The sequence below is a fragment of the Schistocerca americana genome, unplaced genomic scaffold (genome assembly GCF_021461395.2).
Source record: "Schistocerca americana isolate TAMUIC-IGC-003095 unplaced genomic scaffold, iqSchAmer2.1 HiC_scaffold_508, whole genome shotgun sequence".
Lineage (NCBI taxonomy): Eukaryota > Metazoa > Arthropoda > Insecta > Orthoptera > Acrididae > Schistocerca > Schistocerca americana.
In genome coordinates, this window is record NW_025726245.1 from 18,031 (window position 1) to 34,472 (window position 16,442).

Consider the following 16,442-nt stretch of genomic DNA (forward strand, 5'->3'; position numbering starts at 1 on the left):
GAATCCTGCTATACATTCCTGAGGCTGACGCAGCTCAAACGAGCAATCGGCGCGGCAGCATTATAGCGAGAACAGCAAAACGATGCATCGGCCGGGAATCGAACCCGGGCCGCCCGCGTGGTAGGCGAACAACCTGCCGCTTTTTTTGTTGTTGTTCTCATTTTTTTAGTTGCATTTGTTGGGGGCGGTCGACCGTGCTTCCCGAGCATATTCCAGAGTAGCTGTCTGCAGGGAAAGTGGGATTGCCACCCAACGACGCCGGATACAACCGAAAAAAGTGCTACACACGCGGAGTCCCCCACTACACTGCCTTAAAGCGACCGCTCATCACTATCGTGTGAGTAACCTTGCGGCCGCGGCGACGAGTCTTGCCCAAAGACGCAGCGTGCGTGGAGGCGCTGCCCGAACGCGTGTGGATGCACCCTCCTACCTCGTAAAGCGCCTACAGCTACTATCACCGTGGGCCGCTGCCGGCGGGCGGGAAGCCGACACAGCGCGGCGTTACGAGCATCGGCTGTGCGGTGGTGGTGTAATGGTGAGCATAGTTGCCTTCCAAGCAGTTGATCCGGGTTCGATTCCCGGCCACCGCAACGGGCGCAAATTTTTACGTATGAGTATGTGAGCCACGTGCTGTTAAATTAACGTTTTCTTTCCGTCGTTGCTCCACGCAGGCCATCCTGTAGTATGTCCCGACTTGTCCCGACTTTGCTCGGCTGACGCGAAAGCTGACGCTTGGAATTCGCCCTTATCAAGAGGACAGGCGATATAAACGGCTGTGAGAGGTGAGGTGTAGCGAAGTACCAAAACGACAGGCAAACTGCGAAATTTTCTGCTCCTTCTTCTTAAACAAAAAAATAAAAAAGAGAGACGCAGTCGGTAGGACTCGAACCTACGCTCCCAGAGGGAATCTGATTTCTAGTCAGACGCCTTAACCACTCGGCCACGACTGCTCGCAGCCAAAAGTTCCCTCGAATCGTGAAAACTCAAACCGTTCTGCGCAGTATGTTGACAGGAAACGAACTCCGTGCACTGATTACGACAGGGCTACCAGCGCTACGAGACGAGCCATTACGGAAGCGTTAAAATCTTCGCCCGGACAGGGACTCGAACCCTGGACCCTTAGGTTAAAAGCCTAATGCTCTACCGACTGAGCTATCCGGGCTCACACTTGTTGTGGGATGGAGCAGCTGCAGGCAATGTGAATAACTGGAACGCGTAATTGCTGGCTTCTGGCGCAACTGGCGACTTCACCGACTTGCCACTGACGCTGGTAGCAGCCCAACAGGGGACCAGTGCCTCTTCTCCCTTTATCCCGGTGCTGACAGTAATTGCATCTCGTGCCTGTTTTCCCCGATTACGCTCGGTTGAAGCTCCGGAAGGAGGGCGACAAACGAGGGTTGGAGGGCCAAAACATGGAGGGTCGTGTGCGCAAAAACTTCCCTTCCGGTACCGGGAATCGAACCCGGGCCTCCTGGGTGAAAGCCAGGTATCCTAGCCACTAGACCACACCGGATTTGCTCGTTAAGTGTCAGGTTAACTCCCTCTCCTCTGGCATTTCGCGCTGAATCCGGACTCAGTGGTGTTCTCTGTTTGCGAGCATATTTGCGCGTACAGACTGGCATGGCGCACAGCTCGAAACTGACTATTCATTGCTGTTTGCATCATATTTTACTCATAACAGGGGAGGAGAAAGGTCAAAGCTGTACCTTGCCATAGCTGGATGTAAACATTTTGACGCTGAGGCGTGGACTCCTTGTGGATAACAAACGACAATTCAGTTCGTTCCCTAGCAACAGCAACGCCGTTAATTCAGCCATGATGTACAGCAAATTAAATGCCCCAGGTGAGGATCGAACTCACGACCTTAAGATTATGAGACTTACGCGCTGCCCACTGCGCTACCGAGGCACGTTTGCGACCAACGTCCCAGGAAACTTGGTAAGTCTCGCATATTAGAGATAGACAGTTTGCGCTTTCTCAAGAATCTGTTGTGTTGCTACACGTGCTTTCCCGAATTGCTAGATTAAACTGCTGCCGCGGCTCTTCCAACGGAAAGCAGCACTGCCTGAGGTTACAGTACATCGCCCTTGCGGCACCTGAACACAGCGGCCTGTAGGGCCAGGCTGACGCTAGAGTTCAGATATAGCACGCGTCCGTCCAAGTACGGTCTCTTGCGTGCTGCGTGTTTGGTTCTTCTCACAGCGAATCCTGCTATACATTCCTGAGGCTGACGCAGCTCAAACGAGCAATCGGCGCGGCAGCATTATAGCGAGAACAGCAAAACGATGCATCGGCCGGGAATCGAACCCGGGCCGCCCGCGTGGTAGGCGAACAACCTGCCGCTTTTTTTGTTGTTGTTCTCATTTTTTTAGTTGCATTTGTTGGGGGCGGTCGACCGTGCTTCCCGAGCATATTCCAGAGTAGCTGTCTGCAGGGAAAGTGGGATTGCCACCCAACGACGCCGGATACAACCGAAAAAAGTGCTACACACGCGGAGTCCCCCACTACACTGCCTTAAAGCGACCGCTCATCACTATCGTGTGAGTAACCTTGCGGCCGCGGCGACGAGTCTTGCCCAAAGACGCAGCGTGCGTGGAGGCGCTGCCCGAACGCGTGTGGATGCACCCTCCTACCTCGTAAAGCGCCTACAGCTACTATCACCGTGGGCCGCTGCCGGCGGGCGGGAAGCCGACACAGCGCGGCGTTACGAGCATCGGCTGTGCGGTGGTGGTGTAATGGTGAGCATAGTTGCCTTCCAAGCAGTTGATCCGGGTTCGATTCCCGGCCACCGCAACGGGCGCAAATTTTTACGTATGAGTATGTGAGCCACGTGCTGTTAAATTAACGTTTTCTTTCCGTCGTTGCTCCACGCAGGCCATCCTGTAGTATGTCCCGACTTGTCCCGACTTTGCTCGGCTGACGCGAAAGCTGACGCTTGGAATTCGCCCTTATCAAGAGGACAGGCGATATAAACGGCTGTGAGAGGTGAGGTGTAGCGAAGTACCAAAACGACAGGCAAACTGCGAAATTTTCTGCTCCTTCTTCTTAAACAAAAAAATAAAAAAGAGAGACGCAGTCGGTAGGACTCGAACCTACGCTCCCAGAGGGAATCTGATTTCTAGTCAGACGCCTTAACCACTCGGCCACGACTGCTCGCAGCCAAAAGTTCCCTCGAATCGTGAAAACTCAAACCGTTCTGCGCAGTATGTTGACAGGAAACGAACTCCGTGCACTGATTACGACAGGGCTACCAGCGCTACGAGACGAGCCATTACGGAAGCGTTAAAATCTTCGCCCGGACAGGGACTCGAACCCTGGACCCTTAGGTTAAAAGCCTAATGCTCTACCGACTGAGCTATCCGGGCTCACACTTGTTGTGGGATGGAGCAGCTGCAGGCAATGTGAATAACTGGAACGCGTAATTGCTGGCTTCTGGCGCAACTGGCGACTTCACCGACTTGCCACTGACGCTGGTAGCAGCCCAACAGGGGACCAGTGCCTCTTCTCCCTTTATCCCGGTGCTGACAGTAATTGCATCTCGTGCCTGTTTTCCCCGATTACGCTCGGTTGAAGCTCCGGAAGGAGGGCGACAAACGAGGGTTGGAGGGCCAAAACATGGAGGGTCGTGTGCGCAAAAACTTCCCTTCCGGTACCGGGAATCGAACCCGGGCCTCCTGGGTGAAAGCCAGGTATCCTAGCCACTAGACCACACCGGATTTGCTCGTTAAGTGTCAGGTTAACTCCCTCTCCTCTGGCATTTCGCGCTGAATCCGGACTCAGTGGTGTTCTCTGTTTGCGAGCATATTTGCGCGTACAGACTGGCATGGCGCACAGCTCGAAACTGACTATTCATTGCTGTTTGCATCATATTTTACTCATAACAGGGGAGGAGAAAGGTCAAAGCTGTACCTTGCCATAGCTGGATGTAAACATTTTGACGCTGAGGCGTGGACTCCTTGTGGATAACAAACGACAATTCAGTTCGTTCCCTAGCAACAGCAACGCCGTTAATTCAGCCATGATGTACAGCAAATTAAATGCCCCAGGTGAGGATCGAACTCACGACCTTAAGATTATGAGACTTACGCGCTGCCCACTGCGCTACCGAGGCACGTTTGCGACCAACGTCCCAGGAAACTTGGTAAGTCTCGCATATTAGAGATAGACAGTTTGCGCTTTCTCAAGAATCTGTTGTGTTGCTACACGTGCTTTCCCGAATTGCTAGATTAAACTGCTGCCGCGGCTCTTCCAACGGAAAGCAGCACTGCCTGAGGTTACAGTACATCGCCCTTGCGGCACCTGAACACAGCGGCCTGTAGGGCCAGGCTGACGCTAGAGTTCAGATATAGCACGCGTCCGTCCAAGTACGGTCTCTTGCGTGCTGCGTGTTTGGTTCTTCTCACAGCGAATCCTGCTATACATTCCTGAGGCTGACGCAGCTCAAACGAGCAATCGGCGCGGCAGCATTATAGCGAGAACAGCAAAACGATGCATCGGCCGGGAATCGAACCCGGGCCGCCCGCGTGGTAGGCGAACAACCTGCCGCTTTTTTTGTTGTTGTTCTCATTTTTTTAGTTGCATTTGTTGGGGGCGGTCGACCGTGCTTCCCGAGCATATTCCAGAGTAGCTGTCTGCAGGGAAAGTGGGATTGCCACCCAACGACGCCGGATACAACCGAAAAAAGTGCTACACACGCGGAGTCCCCCACTACACTGCCTTAAAGCGACCGCTCATCACTATCGTGTGAGTAACCTTGCGGCCGCGGCGACGAGTCTTGCCCAAAGACGCAGCGTGCGTGGAGGCGCTGCCCGAACGCGTGTGGATGCACCCTCCTACCTCGTAAAGCGCCTACAGCTACTATCACCGTGGGCCGCTGCCGGCGGGCGGGAAGCCGACACAGCGCGGCGTTACGAGCATCGGCTGTGCGGTGGTGGTGTAATGGTGAGCATAGTTGCCTTCCAAGCAGTTGATCCGGGTTCGATTCCCGGCCACCGCAACGGGCGCAAATTTTTACGTATGAGTATGTGAGCCACGTGCTGTTAAATTAACGTTTTCTTTCCGTCGTTGCTCCACGCAGGCCATCCTGTAGTATGTCCCGACTTGTCCCGACTTTGCTCGGCTGACGCGAAAGCTGACGCTTGGAATTCGCCCTTATCAAGAGGACAGGCGATATAAACGGCTGTGAGAGGTGAGGTGTAGCGAAGTACCAAAACGACAGGCAAACTGCGAAATTTTCTGCTCCTTCTTCTTAAACAAAAAAATAAAAAAGAGAGACGCAGTCGGTAGGACTCGAACCTACGCTCCCAGAGGGAATCTGATTTCTAGTCAGACGCCTTAACCACTCGGCCACGACTGCTCGCAGCCAAAAGTTCCCTCGAATCGTGAAAACTCAAACCGTTCTGCGCAGTATGTTGACAGGAAACGAACTCCGTGCACTGATTACGACAGGGCTACCAGCGCTACGAGACGAGCCATTACGGAAGCGTTAAAATCTTCGCCCGGACAGGGACTCGAACCCTGGACCCTTAGGTTAAAAGCCTAATGCTCTACCGACTGAGCTATCCGGGCTCACACTTGTTGTGGGATGGAGCAGCTGCAGGCAATGTGAATAACTGGAACGCGTAATTGCTGGCTTCTGGCGCAACTGGCGACTTCACCGACTTGCCACTGACGCTGGTAGCAGCCCAACAGGGGACCAGTGCCTCTTCTCCCTTTATCCCGGTGCTGACAGTAATTGCATCTCGTGCCTGTTTTCCCCGATTACGCTCGGTTGAAGCTCCGGAAGGAGGGCGACAAACGAGGGTTGGAGGGCCAAAACATGGAGGGTCGTGTGCGCAAAAACTTCCCTTCCGGTACCGGGAATCGAACCCGGGCCTCCTGGGTGAAAGCCAGGTATCCTAGCCACTAGACCACACCGGATTTGCTCGTTAAGTGTCAGGTTAACTCCCTCTCCTCTGGCATTTCGCGCTGAATCCGGACTCAGTGGTGTTCTCTGTTTGCGAGCATATTTGCGCGTACAGACTGGCATGGCGCACAGCTCGAAACTGACTATTCATTGCTGTTTGCATCATATTTTACTCATAACAGGGGAGGAGAAAGGTCAAAGCTGTACCTTGCCATAGCTGGATGTAAACATTTTGACGCTGAGGCGTGGACTCCTTGTGGATAACAAACGACAATTCAGTTCGTTCCCTAGCAACAGCAACGCCGTTAATTCAGCCATGATGTACAGCAAATTAAATGCCCCAGGTGAGGATCGAACTCACGACCTTAAGATTATGAGACTTACGCGCTGCCCACTGCGCTACCGAGGCACGTTTGCGACCAACGTCCCAGGAAACTTGGTAAGTCTCGCATATTAGAGATAGACAGTTTGCGCTTTCTCAAGAATCTGTTGTGTTGCTACACGTGCTTTCCCGAATTGCTAGATTAAACTGCTGCCGCGGCTCTTCCAACGGAAAGCAGCACTGCCTGAGGTTACAGTACATCGCCCTTGCGGCACCTGAACACAGCGGCCTGTAGGGCCAGGCTGACGCTAGAGTTCAGATATAGCACGCGTCCGTCCAAGTACGGTCTCTTGCGTGCTGCGTGTTTGGTTCTTCTCACAGCGAATCCTGCTATACATTCCTGAGGCTGACGCAGCTCAAACGAGCAATCGGCGCGGCAGCATTATAGCGAGAACAGCAAAACGATGCATCGGCCGGGAATCGAACCCGGGCCGCCCGCGTGGTAGGCGAACAACCTGCCGCTTTTTTTGTTGTTGTTCTCATTTTTTTAGTTGCATTTGTTGGGGGCGGTCGACCGTGCTTCCCGAGCATATTCCAGAGTAGCTGTCTGCAGGGAAAGTGGGATTGCCACCCAACGACGCCGGATACAACCGAAAAAAGTGCTACACACGCGGAGTCCCCCACTACACTGCCTTAAAGCGACCGCTCATCACTATCGTGTGAGTAACCTTGCGGCCGCGGCGACGAGTCTTGCCCAAAGACGCAGCGTGCGTGGAGGCGCTGCCCGAACGCGTGTGGATGCACCCTCCTACCTCGTAAAGCGCCTACAGCTACTATCACCGTGGGCCGCTGCCGGCGGGCGGGAAGCCGACACAGCGCGGCGTTACGAGCATCGGCTGTGCGGTGGTGGTGTAATGGTGAGCATAGTTGCCTTCCAAGCAGTTGATCCGGGTTCGATTCCCGGCCACCGCAACGGGCGCAAATTTTTACGTATGAGTATGTGAGCCACGTGCTGTTAAATTAACGTTTTCTTTCCGTCGTTGCTCCACGCAGGCCATCCTGTAGTATGTCCCGACTTGTCCCGACTTTGCTCGGCTGACGCGAAAGCTGACGCTTGGAATTCGCCCTTATCAAAAGGACAGGCACTATAAACGGCTGTGAGAGGCGAGGTGTGGAGAGGTACCAAAACGACAGGCAATCTGCGAAATTTTCTGCTCGTTGTTCTTAAAGAAAAAACCGACGCAGTCGGTAGGACTCGAACCTACGCTCCCAGAGGGAATCTGATTTCTAGTCAGACGCCTTAACCACTCGGCCACGACTGCTCGTAACTGAAGTTTCCCTGGAATCGTGAAGAATCCAACCGGTCTGCGCAGACTGTTGACAGGAAACGAACTCCGTGTACTGATTACGGCAGGGTTACCATCGCTACGAGACGAGCCATTACGGAAACGTTAAAATCTTCGCCCGGACAGGGACTTGAACCCTGGACCCTTAGGTTAAAAGCCTAATGCTCTACCGACTGAGCTATCCGGGCTCACGCTCCTTGTGGATGGAGCGGCTGCAAGCAATGTAAATAACTGGAACGCGTGTGTAGGCGTACTACGGTAATTTCTGGCTTCTGGCGCAACTGGCGACTTCACCGACTTCCCACTGACGCTGGTAGCAGCCCAACAGCGGACCAGAGCCTCTTCTCCCTTTATTTCGGTGCCGACAGTAATTGCATCATGTGCCTGTTTTCCCCGATTACGTTCGGTCGAAGCTTCGCAAGGTGGGCGACAAACGACAGTTCGAAGGCCAAAACGTGGAGCGTTGTGTGCGCAAAAACTTCCGTTCCGGTACCGGAAATCGAACCCGGGCCTCCTGGGTGAAAGCCAGGTATCCTAGCCACTAGACCACACCGGAGTTGCTCGATGAGCGTGAGGTTTTCTCCGTCTCCTCTCGTATTTCGTGCTGAATCTGGACTCAGTGCAGTTCTCCGTTTGCGAGCATATTTGCGCCTACAGACTGGCATGGCGCACAGCTCGAAATTGACTATTCATTATTTTACTCCTAACAAGGGAAGAGAAAGATCAAAGTTGTACGTTGTCATAATTGGAAATAAACATATTGACGCTGGGGCGTAGACTCCTTGTGGATAACGAACGACAATTAAGTTCGTTCCCTAGCAACAGCAACGCCGTTAATTCAGCCATGATGTACAGCAAATTAAATGCCCCGGGTGAGGATCGAACTCACGACCTTAAGATTATGAGACTTACGCGCTACCTACTGCGCTACCGAGGCACGTTGCAAGTAATGTTACAGGAAACTTGGTAAGTCTCTCATATTAGAGATAGACAGTTTGCGCTTTCTCAAGAATCTGTTGTGTTGCTACACGTGCTTTCCCTACTTGCTAGATTAAACTGCTGCCGCAGCTTTTTCAACGGAACGCAGCACTGCCCGAGGTTACAGTACATCGCCCTTGCGGCACCTGAACACAGCGGCCTGTTGGGCCAGGCCGTCGTCAGAGTTCAGAAATAGCACGCGACCGTTCAAGTACGGTCTATTGCGTGCTGCGTGTATGGTTCTTCTCACAGCGAATCTTGCTATGCATTCCTGAGGCTGACGCAGCTCAGGCGAGGAATCGGCGCGGCAGCATTATAGCGAGAACAGCAGAACGATGCATCGGCCGGGATTCGAACCCGTGCCGTCCGCATGCTAAGCGAGCATTCACCAATTTTTTTTTTTTTTGTTCTCATTTCTTTCGTTGCATTTGTTGGGGGCGGACGTCCGATGGCGCCCGTTCATGTTCATCGTTGACTCGGTCTTTTATTACAGAGGGCAGATAACTCTCAGACCGAACACGCTGAGCTATCGTGCCGGCAAGCCTTAAGATTATGAGACTTACGCGCTGCCTACTGCACTACTGAGGCACATGCCATTGAACCACCGATGCTCGACAAGCTGCCCGTGCTTCCCGAGTACTTTTCTGCAGGGGAAAGTGGGATTGCCACCCAGCGACGTCGGATACAACCGAAAAAAGTGCTACACACGCGGAGTGCTCCACTACACTGCCTTAAAACGAATGCTCATCTCTATCGTGTGAGTAACCTTGCGGCCGCGGCGACTAGTCTTGCCCAAAGACGCAGCGTGCGTGGAGGCGCTACCCGAATGCGTGTGGATGCACCCTCCTACCTCGTAAAGCGCCTGCAGCTACTATCACCGTGGGCCGCTGCTGGCGGGCAGGAAGCCGACACAGCGGGGCGTTGCGAGCAGCGCCTGTGCGGTGGTGGTGTAATGGTGAGCATAGTTGCCTTCCAAGCAGTTGATCCGGGTTCGATTCCCGGCCACCGCAAGTGGCGCCGGTTTTTTCGTATGAGTATGTCAGCCGCGTGCTGTTAAATGAAGGTTTTTTTCGTCGTAGTTCCACGCAGACCATCCTGTCGTATGTCCCGACTTGTCCCGACTTTGCTCGGCTGACGCGAAAGCTGACGCTTGGAATTCGCCCTTATCAAAAGGACAGGCACTATAAACGGCTGTGAGAGGCGAGGTGTGGAGAGGTACCAAAACGACAGGCAATCTGCGAAATTTTCTGCTCGTTGTTCTTAAAGAAAAAACCGACGCAGTCGGTAGGACTCGAACCTACGCTCCCAGAGGGAATCTGATTTCTAGTCAGACGCCTTAACCACTCGGCCACGACTGCTCGTAACTGAAGTTTCCCTGGAATCGTGAAGAATCCAACCGGTCTGCGCAGACTGTTGACAGGAAACGAACTCCGTGTACTGATTACGGCAGGGTTACCATCGCTACGAGACGAGCCATTACGGAAACGTTAAAATCTTCGCCCGGACAGGGACTTGAACCCTGGACCCTTAGGTTAAAAGCCTAATGCTCTACCGACTGAGCTATCCGGGCTCACGCTCCTTGTGGATGGAGCGGCTGCAAGCAATGTAAATAACTGGAACGCGTGTGTAGGCGTACTACGGTAATTTCTGGCTTCTGGCGCAACTGGCGACTTCACCGACTTCCCACTGACGCTGGTAGCAGCCCAACAGCGGACCAGAGCCTCTTCTCCCTTTATTTCGGTGCCGACAGTAATTGCATCATGTGCCTGTTTTCCCCGATTACGTTCGGTCGAAGCTTCGCAAGGTGGGCGACAAACGACAGTTCGAAGGCCAAAACGTGGAGCGTTGTGTGCGCAAAAACTTCCGTTCCGGTACCGGAAATCGAACCCGGGCCTCCTGGGTGAAAGCCAGGTATCCTAGCCACTAGACCACACCGGAGTTGCTCGATGAGCGTGAGGTTTTCTCCGTCTCCTCTCGTATTTCGTGCTGAATCTGGACTCAGTGCAGTTCTCCGTTTGCGAGCATATTTGCGCCTACAGACTGGCATGGCGCACAGCTCGAAATTGACTATTCATTATTTTACTCCTAACAAGGGAAGAGAAAGATCAAAGTTGTACGTTGTCATAATTGGAAATAAACATATTGACGCTGGGGCGTAGACTCCTTGTGGATAACGAACGACAATTAAGTTCGTTCCCTAGCAACAGCAACGCCGTTAATTCAGCCATGATGTACAGCAAATTAAATGCCCCGGGTGAGGATCGAACTCACGACCTTAAGATTATGAGACTTACGCGCTACCTACTGCGCTACCGAGGCACGTTGCAAGTAATGTTACAGGAAACTTGGTAAGTCTCTCATATTAGAGATAGACAGTTTGCGCTTTCTCAAGAATCTGTTGTGTTGCTACACGTGCTTTCCCTACTTGCTAGATTAAACTGCTGCCGCAGCTTTTTCAACGGAACGCAGCACTGCCCGAGGTTACAGTACATCGCCCTTGCGGCACCTGAACACAGCGGCCTGTTGGGCCAGGCCGTCGTCAGAGTTCAGAAATAGCACGCGACCGTTCAAGTACGGTCTATTGCGTGCTGCGTGTATGGTTCTTCTCACAGCGAATCTTGCTATGCATTCCTGAGGCTGACGCAGCTCAGGCGAGGAATCGGCGCGGCAGCATTATAGCGAGAACAGCAGAACGATGCATCGGCCGGGATTCGAACCCGTGCCGTCCGCATGCTAAGCGAGCATTCACCAATTTTTTTTTTTTTTGTTCTCATTTCTTTCGTTGCATTTGTTGGGGGCGGACGTCCGATGGCGCCCGTTCATGTTCATCGTTGACTCGGTCTTTTATTACAGAGGGCAGATAACTCTCAGACCGAACACGCTGAGCTATCGTGCCGGCAAGCCTTAAGATTATGAGACTTACGCGCTGCCTACTGCACTACTGAGGCACATGCCATTGAACCACCGATGCTCGACAAGCTGCCCGTGCTTCCCGAGTACTTTTCTGCAGGGGAAAGTGGGATTGCCACCCAGCGACGTCGGATACAACCGAAAAAAGTGCTACACACGCGGAGTGCTCCACTACACTGCCTTAAAACGAATGCTCATCTCTATCGTGTGAGTAACCTTGCGGCCGCGGCGACTAGTCTTGCCCAAAGACGCAGCGTGCGTGGAGGCGCTACCCGAATGCGTGTGGATGCACCCTCCTACCTCGTAAAGCGCCTGCAGCTACTATCACCGTGGGCCGCTGCTGGCGGGCAGGAAGCCGACACAGCGGGGCGTTGCGAGCAGCGCCTGTGCGGTGGTGGTGTAATGGTGAGCATAGTTGCCTTCCAAGCAGTTGATCCGGGTTCGATTCCCGGCCACCGCAAGTGGCGCCGGTTTTTTCGTATGAGTATGTCAGCCGCGTGCTGTTAAATGAAGGTTTTTTTCGTCGTAGTTCCACGCAGACCATCCTGTCGTATGTCCCGACTTGTCCCGACTTTGCTCGGCTGACGCGAAAGCTGACGCTTGGAATTCGCCCTTATCAAAAGGACAGGCACTATAAACGGCTGTGAGAGGCGAGGTGTGGAGAGGTACCAAAACGACAGGCAATCTGCGAAATTTTCTGCTCGTTGTTCTTAAAGAAAAAACCGACGCAGTCGGTAGGACTCGAACCTACGCTCCCAGAGGGAATCTGATTTCTAGTCAGACGCCTTAACCACTCGGCCACGACTGCTCGTAACTGAAGTTTCCCTGGAATCGTGAAGAATCCAACCGGTCTGCGCAGACTGTTGACAGGAAACGAACTCCGTGTACTGATTACGGCAGGGTTACCATCGCTACGAGACGAGCCATTACGGAAACGTTAAAATCTTCGCCCGGACAGGGACTTGAACCCTGGACCCTTAGGTTAAAAGCCTAATGCTCTACCGACTGAGCTATCCGGGCTCACGCTCCTTGTGGATGGAGCGGCTGCAAGCAATGTAAATAACTGGAACGCGTGTGTAGGCGTACTACGGTAATTTCTGGCTTCTGGCGCAACTGGCGACTTCACCGACTTCCCACTGACGCTGGTAGCAGCCCAACAGCGGACCAGAGCCTCTTCTCCCTTTATTTCGGTGCCGACAGTAATTGCATCATGTGCCTGTTTTCCCCGATTACGTTCGGTCGAAGCTTCGCAAGGTGGGCGACAAACGACAGTTCGAAGGCCAAAACGTGGAGCGTTGTGTGCGCAAAAACTTCCGTTCCGGTACCGGAAATCGAACCCGGGCCTCCTGGGTGAAAGCCAGGTATCCTAGCCACTAGACCACACCGGAGTTGCTCGATGAGCGTGAGGTTTTCTCCGTCTCCTCTCGTATTTCGTGCTGAATCTGGACTCAGTGCAGTTCTCCGTTTGCGAGCATATTTGCGCCTACAGACTGGCATGGCGCACAGCTCGAAATTGACTATTCATTATTTTACTCCTAACAAGGGAAGAGAAAGATCAAAGTTGTACGTTGTCATAATTGGAAATAAACATATTGACGCTGGGGCGTAGACTCCTTGTGGATAACGAACGACAATTAAGTTCGTTCCCTAGCAACAGCAACGCCGTTAATTCAGCCATGATGTACAGCAAATTAAATGCCCCGGGTGAGGATCGAACTCACGACCTTAAGATTATGAGACTTACGCGCTACCTACTGCGCTACCGAGGCACGTTGCAAGTAATGTTACAGGAAACTTGGTAAGTCTCTCATATTAGAGATAGACAGTTTGCGCTTTCTCAAGAATCTGTTGTGTTGCTACACGTGCTTTCCCTACTTGCTAGATTAAACTGCTGCCGCAGCTTTTTCAACGGAACGCAGCACTGCCCGAGGTTACAGTACATCGCCCTTGCGGCACCTGAACACAGCGGCCTGTTGGGCCAGGCCGTCGTCAGAGTTCAGAAATAGCACGCGACCGTTCAAGTACGGTCTATTGCGTGCTGCGTGTATGGTTCTTCTCACAGCGAATCTTGCTATGCATTCCTGAGGCTGACGCAGCTCAGGCGAGGAATCGGCGCGGCAGCATTATAGCGAGAACAGCAGAACGATGCATCGGCCGGGATTCGAACCCGTGCCGTCCGCATGCTAAGCGAGCATTCACCAATTTTTTTTTTTTTTGTTCTCATTTCTTTCGTTGCATTTGTTGGGGGCGGACGTCCGATGGCGCCCGTTCATGTTCATCGTTGACTCGGTCTTTTATTACAGAGGGCAGATAACTCTCAGACCGAACACGCTGAGCTATCGTGCCGGCAAGCCTTAAGATTATGAGACTTACGCGCTGCCTACTGCACTACTGAGGCACATGCCATTGAACCACCGATGCTCGACAAGCTGCCCGTGCTTCCCGAGTACTTTTCTGCAGGGGAAAGTGGGATTGCCACCCAGCGACGTCGGATACAACCGAAAAAAGTGCTACACACGCGGAGTGCTCCACTACACTGCCTTAAAACGAATGCTCATCTCTATCGTGTGAGTAACCTTGCGGCCGCGGCGACTAGTCTTGCCCAAAGACGCAGCGTGCGTGGAGGCGCTACCCGAATGCGTGTGGATGCACCCTCCTACCTCGTAAAGCGCCTGCAGCTACTATCACCGTGGGCCGCTGCTGGCGGGCAGGAAGCCGACACAGCGGGGCGTTGCGAGCAGCGCCTGTGCGGTGGTGGTGTAATGGTGAGCATAGTTGCCTTCCAAGCAGTTGATCCGGGTTCGATTCCCGGCCACCGCAAGTGGCGCCGGTTTTTTCGTATGAGTATGTCAGCCGCGTGCTGTTAAATGAAGGTTTTTTTCGTCGTAGTTCCACGCAGACCATCCTGTCGTATGTCCCGACTTGTCCCGACTTTGCTCGGCTGACGCGAAAGCTGACGCTTGGAATTCGCCCTTATCAAAAGGACAGGCACTATAAACGGCTGTGAGAGGCGAGGTGTGGAGAGGTACCAAAACGACAGGCAATCTGCGAAATTTTCTGCTCGTTGTTCTTAAAGAAAAAACCGACGCAGTCGGTAGGACTCGAACCTACGCTCCCAGAGGGAATCTGATTTCTAGTCAGACGCCTTAACCACTCGGCCACGACTGCTCGTAACTGAAGTTTCCCTGGAATCGTGAAGAATCCAACCGGTCTGCGCAGACTGTTGACAGGAAACGAACTCCGTGTACTGATTACGGCAGGGTTACCATCGCTACGAGACGAGCCATTACGGAAACGTTAAAATCTTCGCCCGGACAGGGACTTGAACCCTGGACCCTTAGGTTAAAAGCCTAATGCTCTACCGACTGAGCTATCCGGGCTCACGCTCCTTGTGGATGGAGCGGCTGCAAGCAATGTAAATAACTGGAACGCGTGTGTAGGCGTACTACGGTAATTTCTGGCTTCTGGCGCAACTGGCGACTTCACCGACTTCCCACTGACGCTGGTAGCAGCCCAACAGCGGACCAGAGCCTCTTCTCCCTTTATTTCGGTGCCGACAGTAATTGCATCATGTGCCTGTTTTCCCCGATTACGTTCGGTCGAAGCTTCGCAAGGTGGGCGACAAACGACAGTTCGAAGGCCAAAACGTGGAGCGTTGTGTGCGCAAAAACTTCCGTTCCGGTACCGGAAATCGAACCCGGGCCTCCTGGGTGAAAGCCAGGTATCCTAGCCACTGGACCACACCGGAGTTGCTCGATAAGCGTGAGGTTTTCTCCGTCTCCTCTCGTATTTCGTGCTGAATCTGGACTCAGTGCAGTTCTCCGTTTGCGAGCATATTTGCGCCTACAGACTGGCATGGCGCACAGCTCGAAATTGACTATTCATTATTTTACTCCTAACAAGGGAAGAGAAAGATCAAAGTTGTACGTTGTCATAATTGGAAATAAACATATTGACGCTGGGGCGTAGACTCCTTGTGGATAACGAACGACAATTAAGTTCGTTCCCTAGCAACAGCAACGCCGTTAATTCAGCCATGATGTACAGCAAATTAAATGCCCCGGGTGAGGATCGAACTCACGACCTTAAGATTATGAGACTTACGCGCTACCTACTGCGCTACCGAGGCACGTTGCAAGTAATGTTACAGGAAACTTGGTAAGTCTCTCATATTAGAGATAGACAGTTTGCGCTTTCTCAAGAATCTGTTGTGTTGCTACACGTGCTTTCCCTACTTGCTAGATTAAACTGCTGCCGCAGCTTTTTCAACGGAACGCAGCACTGCCCGAGGTTACAGTACATCGCCCTTGCGGCACCTGAACACAGCGGCCTGTTGGGCCAGGCCGTCGTCAGAGTTCAGAAATAGCACGCGACCGTTCAAGTACGGTCTATTGCGTGCTGCGTGTATGGTTCTTCTCACAGCGAATCTTGCTATGCATTCCTGAGGCTGACGCAGCTCAGGCGAGGAATCGGCGCGGCAGCATTATAGCGAGAACAGCAGAACGATGCATCGGCCGGGATTCGAACCCGTGCCGTCCGCATGCTAAGCGAGCATTCACCAATTTTTTTTTTTTTGTTCTCATTTCTTTCGTTGCATTTGTTGGGGGCGGACGTCCGATGGCGCCCGTTCATGTTCATCGTTGACTCGGTCTTTTATTACAGAGGGCAGATAACTCTCAGACCGAACACGCTGAGCTATCGTGCCGGCAAGCCTTAAGATTATGAGACTTACGCGCTGCCTACTGCACTACTGAGGCACATGCCATTGAACCACCGATGCTCGACAAGCTGCCCGTGCTTCCCGAGTACTTTTCTGCAGGGGAAAGTGGGATTGCCACCCAGCGACGTCGGATACAACCGAAAAAAGTGCTACACACGCGGAGTGCTCCACTACACTGCCTTAAAACGAATGCTCATCTCTATCGTGTGAGTAACCTTGCGGCCGCGGCGACTAGTCTTGCCCAAAGACGCAGCGTGCGTG

At 53.0% G+C, this 16,442-nt stretch overlaps 35 non-coding genes across 35 annotated transcripts; 7 read left to right on the plus strand and 28 right to left on the minus strand.

Moving 5' to 3' along the window:
* The first annotated feature begins 518 nt into the window (after positions 1-518).
* Positions 519-590, plus strand: Trnag-ucc. The gene has a single exon. It is a non-coding gene; the product is annotated as a tRNA-Gly (tRNA).
* Positions 591-868: 278 nt separating this feature from the next.
* Trnas-aga lies at positions 869-950 on the minus strand. The gene has a single exon. It is a non-coding gene; the product is annotated as a tRNA-Ser (tRNA).
* A 139-nt stretch (positions 951-1,089) lies between these two features.
* On the minus strand, positions 1,090-1,162 carry Trnak-uuu. The gene has a single exon. It is a non-coding gene; the product is annotated as a tRNA-Lys (tRNA).
* Positions 1,163-1,441: 279 nt separating this feature from the next.
* Positions 1,442-1,513, minus strand: Trnae-uuc. The gene has a single exon. It is a non-coding gene; the product is annotated as a tRNA-Glu (tRNA).
* A 322-nt stretch (positions 1,514-1,835) lies between these two features.
* Positions 1,836-1,908, minus strand: Trnam-cau. The gene has a single exon. It is a non-coding gene; the product is annotated as a tRNA-Met (tRNA).
* An 813-nt stretch (positions 1,909-2,721) lies between these two features.
* Trnag-ucc lies at positions 2,722-2,793 on the plus strand. The gene has a single exon. It is a non-coding gene; the product is annotated as a tRNA-Gly (tRNA).
* Positions 2,794-3,071: 278 nt separating this feature from the next.
* Trnas-aga lies at positions 3,072-3,153 on the minus strand. Its single transcript has one exon. It is a non-coding gene; the product is annotated as a tRNA-Ser (tRNA).
* A 139-nt stretch (positions 3,154-3,292) lies between these two features.
* Trnak-uuu lies at positions 3,293-3,365 on the minus strand. Its single transcript has one exon. It is a non-coding gene; the product is annotated as a tRNA-Lys (tRNA).
* Positions 3,366-3,644: 279 nt separating this feature from the next.
* Trnae-uuc lies at positions 3,645-3,716 on the minus strand. The gene has a single exon. It is a non-coding gene; the product is annotated as a tRNA-Glu (tRNA).
* A 322-nt stretch (positions 3,717-4,038) lies between these two features.
* On the minus strand, positions 4,039-4,111 carry Trnam-cau. Its single transcript has one exon. It is a non-coding gene; the product is annotated as a tRNA-Met (tRNA).
* Positions 4,112-4,924: 813 nt separating this feature from the next.
* Trnag-ucc lies at positions 4,925-4,996 on the plus strand. The gene has a single exon. It is a non-coding gene; the product is annotated as a tRNA-Gly (tRNA).
* A 278-nt stretch (positions 4,997-5,274) lies between these two features.
* Positions 5,275-5,356, minus strand: Trnas-aga. Its single transcript has one exon. It is a non-coding gene; the product is annotated as a tRNA-Ser (tRNA).
* A 139-nt stretch (positions 5,357-5,495) lies between these two features.
* Trnak-uuu lies at positions 5,496-5,568 on the minus strand. Its single transcript has one exon. It is a non-coding gene; the product is annotated as a tRNA-Lys (tRNA).
* A 279-nt stretch (positions 5,569-5,847) lies between these two features.
* On the minus strand, positions 5,848-5,919 carry Trnae-uuc. The gene has a single exon. It is a non-coding gene; the product is annotated as a tRNA-Glu (tRNA).
* A 322-nt stretch (positions 5,920-6,241) lies between these two features.
* Trnam-cau lies at positions 6,242-6,314 on the minus strand. Its single transcript has one exon. It is a non-coding gene; the product is annotated as a tRNA-Met (tRNA).
* Positions 6,315-7,127: 813 nt separating this feature from the next.
* Trnag-ucc lies at positions 7,128-7,199 on the plus strand. The gene has a single exon. It is a non-coding gene; the product is annotated as a tRNA-Gly (tRNA).
* Positions 7,200-7,467: 268 nt separating this feature from the next.
* On the minus strand, positions 7,468-7,549 carry Trnas-aga. Its single transcript has one exon. It is a non-coding gene; the product is annotated as a tRNA-Ser (tRNA).
* Positions 7,550-7,688: 139 nt separating this feature from the next.
* Positions 7,689-7,761, minus strand: Trnak-uuu. The gene has a single exon. It is a non-coding gene; the product is annotated as a tRNA-Lys (tRNA).
* A 296-nt stretch (positions 7,762-8,057) lies between these two features.
* Positions 8,058-8,129, minus strand: Trnae-uuc. The gene has a single exon. It is a non-coding gene; the product is annotated as a tRNA-Glu (tRNA).
* A 308-nt stretch (positions 8,130-8,437) lies between these two features.
* On the minus strand, positions 8,438-8,510 carry Trnam-cau. The gene has a single exon. It is a non-coding gene; the product is annotated as a tRNA-Met (tRNA).
* A 979-nt stretch (positions 8,511-9,489) lies between these two features.
* On the plus strand, positions 9,490-9,561 carry Trnag-ucc. The gene has a single exon. It is a non-coding gene; the product is annotated as a tRNA-Gly (tRNA).
* Positions 9,562-9,827: 266 nt separating this feature from the next.
* On the minus strand, positions 9,828-9,909 carry Trnas-aga. Its single transcript has one exon. It is a non-coding gene; the product is annotated as a tRNA-Ser (tRNA).
* Positions 9,910-10,048: 139 nt separating this feature from the next.
* Positions 10,049-10,121, minus strand: Trnak-uuu. Its single transcript has one exon. It is a non-coding gene; the product is annotated as a tRNA-Lys (tRNA).
* A 296-nt stretch (positions 10,122-10,417) lies between these two features.
* On the minus strand, positions 10,418-10,489 carry Trnae-uuc. The gene has a single exon. It is a non-coding gene; the product is annotated as a tRNA-Glu (tRNA).
* Positions 10,490-10,797: 308 nt separating this feature from the next.
* On the minus strand, positions 10,798-10,870 carry Trnam-cau. Its single transcript has one exon. It is a non-coding gene; the product is annotated as a tRNA-Met (tRNA).
* A 979-nt stretch (positions 10,871-11,849) lies between these two features.
* On the plus strand, positions 11,850-11,921 carry Trnag-ucc. The gene has a single exon. It is a non-coding gene; the product is annotated as a tRNA-Gly (tRNA).
* A 266-nt stretch (positions 11,922-12,187) lies between these two features.
* On the minus strand, positions 12,188-12,269 carry Trnas-aga. The gene has a single exon. It is a non-coding gene; the product is annotated as a tRNA-Ser (tRNA).
* Positions 12,270-12,408: 139 nt separating this feature from the next.
* Positions 12,409-12,481, minus strand: Trnak-uuu. The gene has a single exon. It is a non-coding gene; the product is annotated as a tRNA-Lys (tRNA).
* A 296-nt stretch (positions 12,482-12,777) lies between these two features.
* On the minus strand, positions 12,778-12,849 carry Trnae-uuc. The gene has a single exon. It is a non-coding gene; the product is annotated as a tRNA-Glu (tRNA).
* A 308-nt stretch (positions 12,850-13,157) lies between these two features.
* Positions 13,158-13,230, minus strand: Trnam-cau. Its single transcript has one exon. It is a non-coding gene; the product is annotated as a tRNA-Met (tRNA).
* A 979-nt stretch (positions 13,231-14,209) lies between these two features.
* Positions 14,210-14,281, plus strand: Trnag-ucc. The gene has a single exon. It is a non-coding gene; the product is annotated as a tRNA-Gly (tRNA).
* Positions 14,282-14,547: 266 nt separating this feature from the next.
* Trnas-aga lies at positions 14,548-14,629 on the minus strand. Its single transcript has one exon. It is a non-coding gene; the product is annotated as a tRNA-Ser (tRNA).
* A 139-nt stretch (positions 14,630-14,768) lies between these two features.
* Trnak-uuu lies at positions 14,769-14,841 on the minus strand. Its single transcript has one exon. It is a non-coding gene; the product is annotated as a tRNA-Lys (tRNA).
* Positions 14,842-15,137: 296 nt separating this feature from the next.
* On the minus strand, positions 15,138-15,209 carry Trnae-uuc. Its single transcript has one exon. It is a non-coding gene; the product is annotated as a tRNA-Glu (tRNA).
* A 308-nt stretch (positions 15,210-15,517) lies between these two features.
* On the minus strand, positions 15,518-15,590 carry Trnam-cau. The gene has a single exon. It is a non-coding gene; the product is annotated as a tRNA-Met (tRNA).
* Positions 15,591-16,442: the final 852 nt, after the last annotated feature.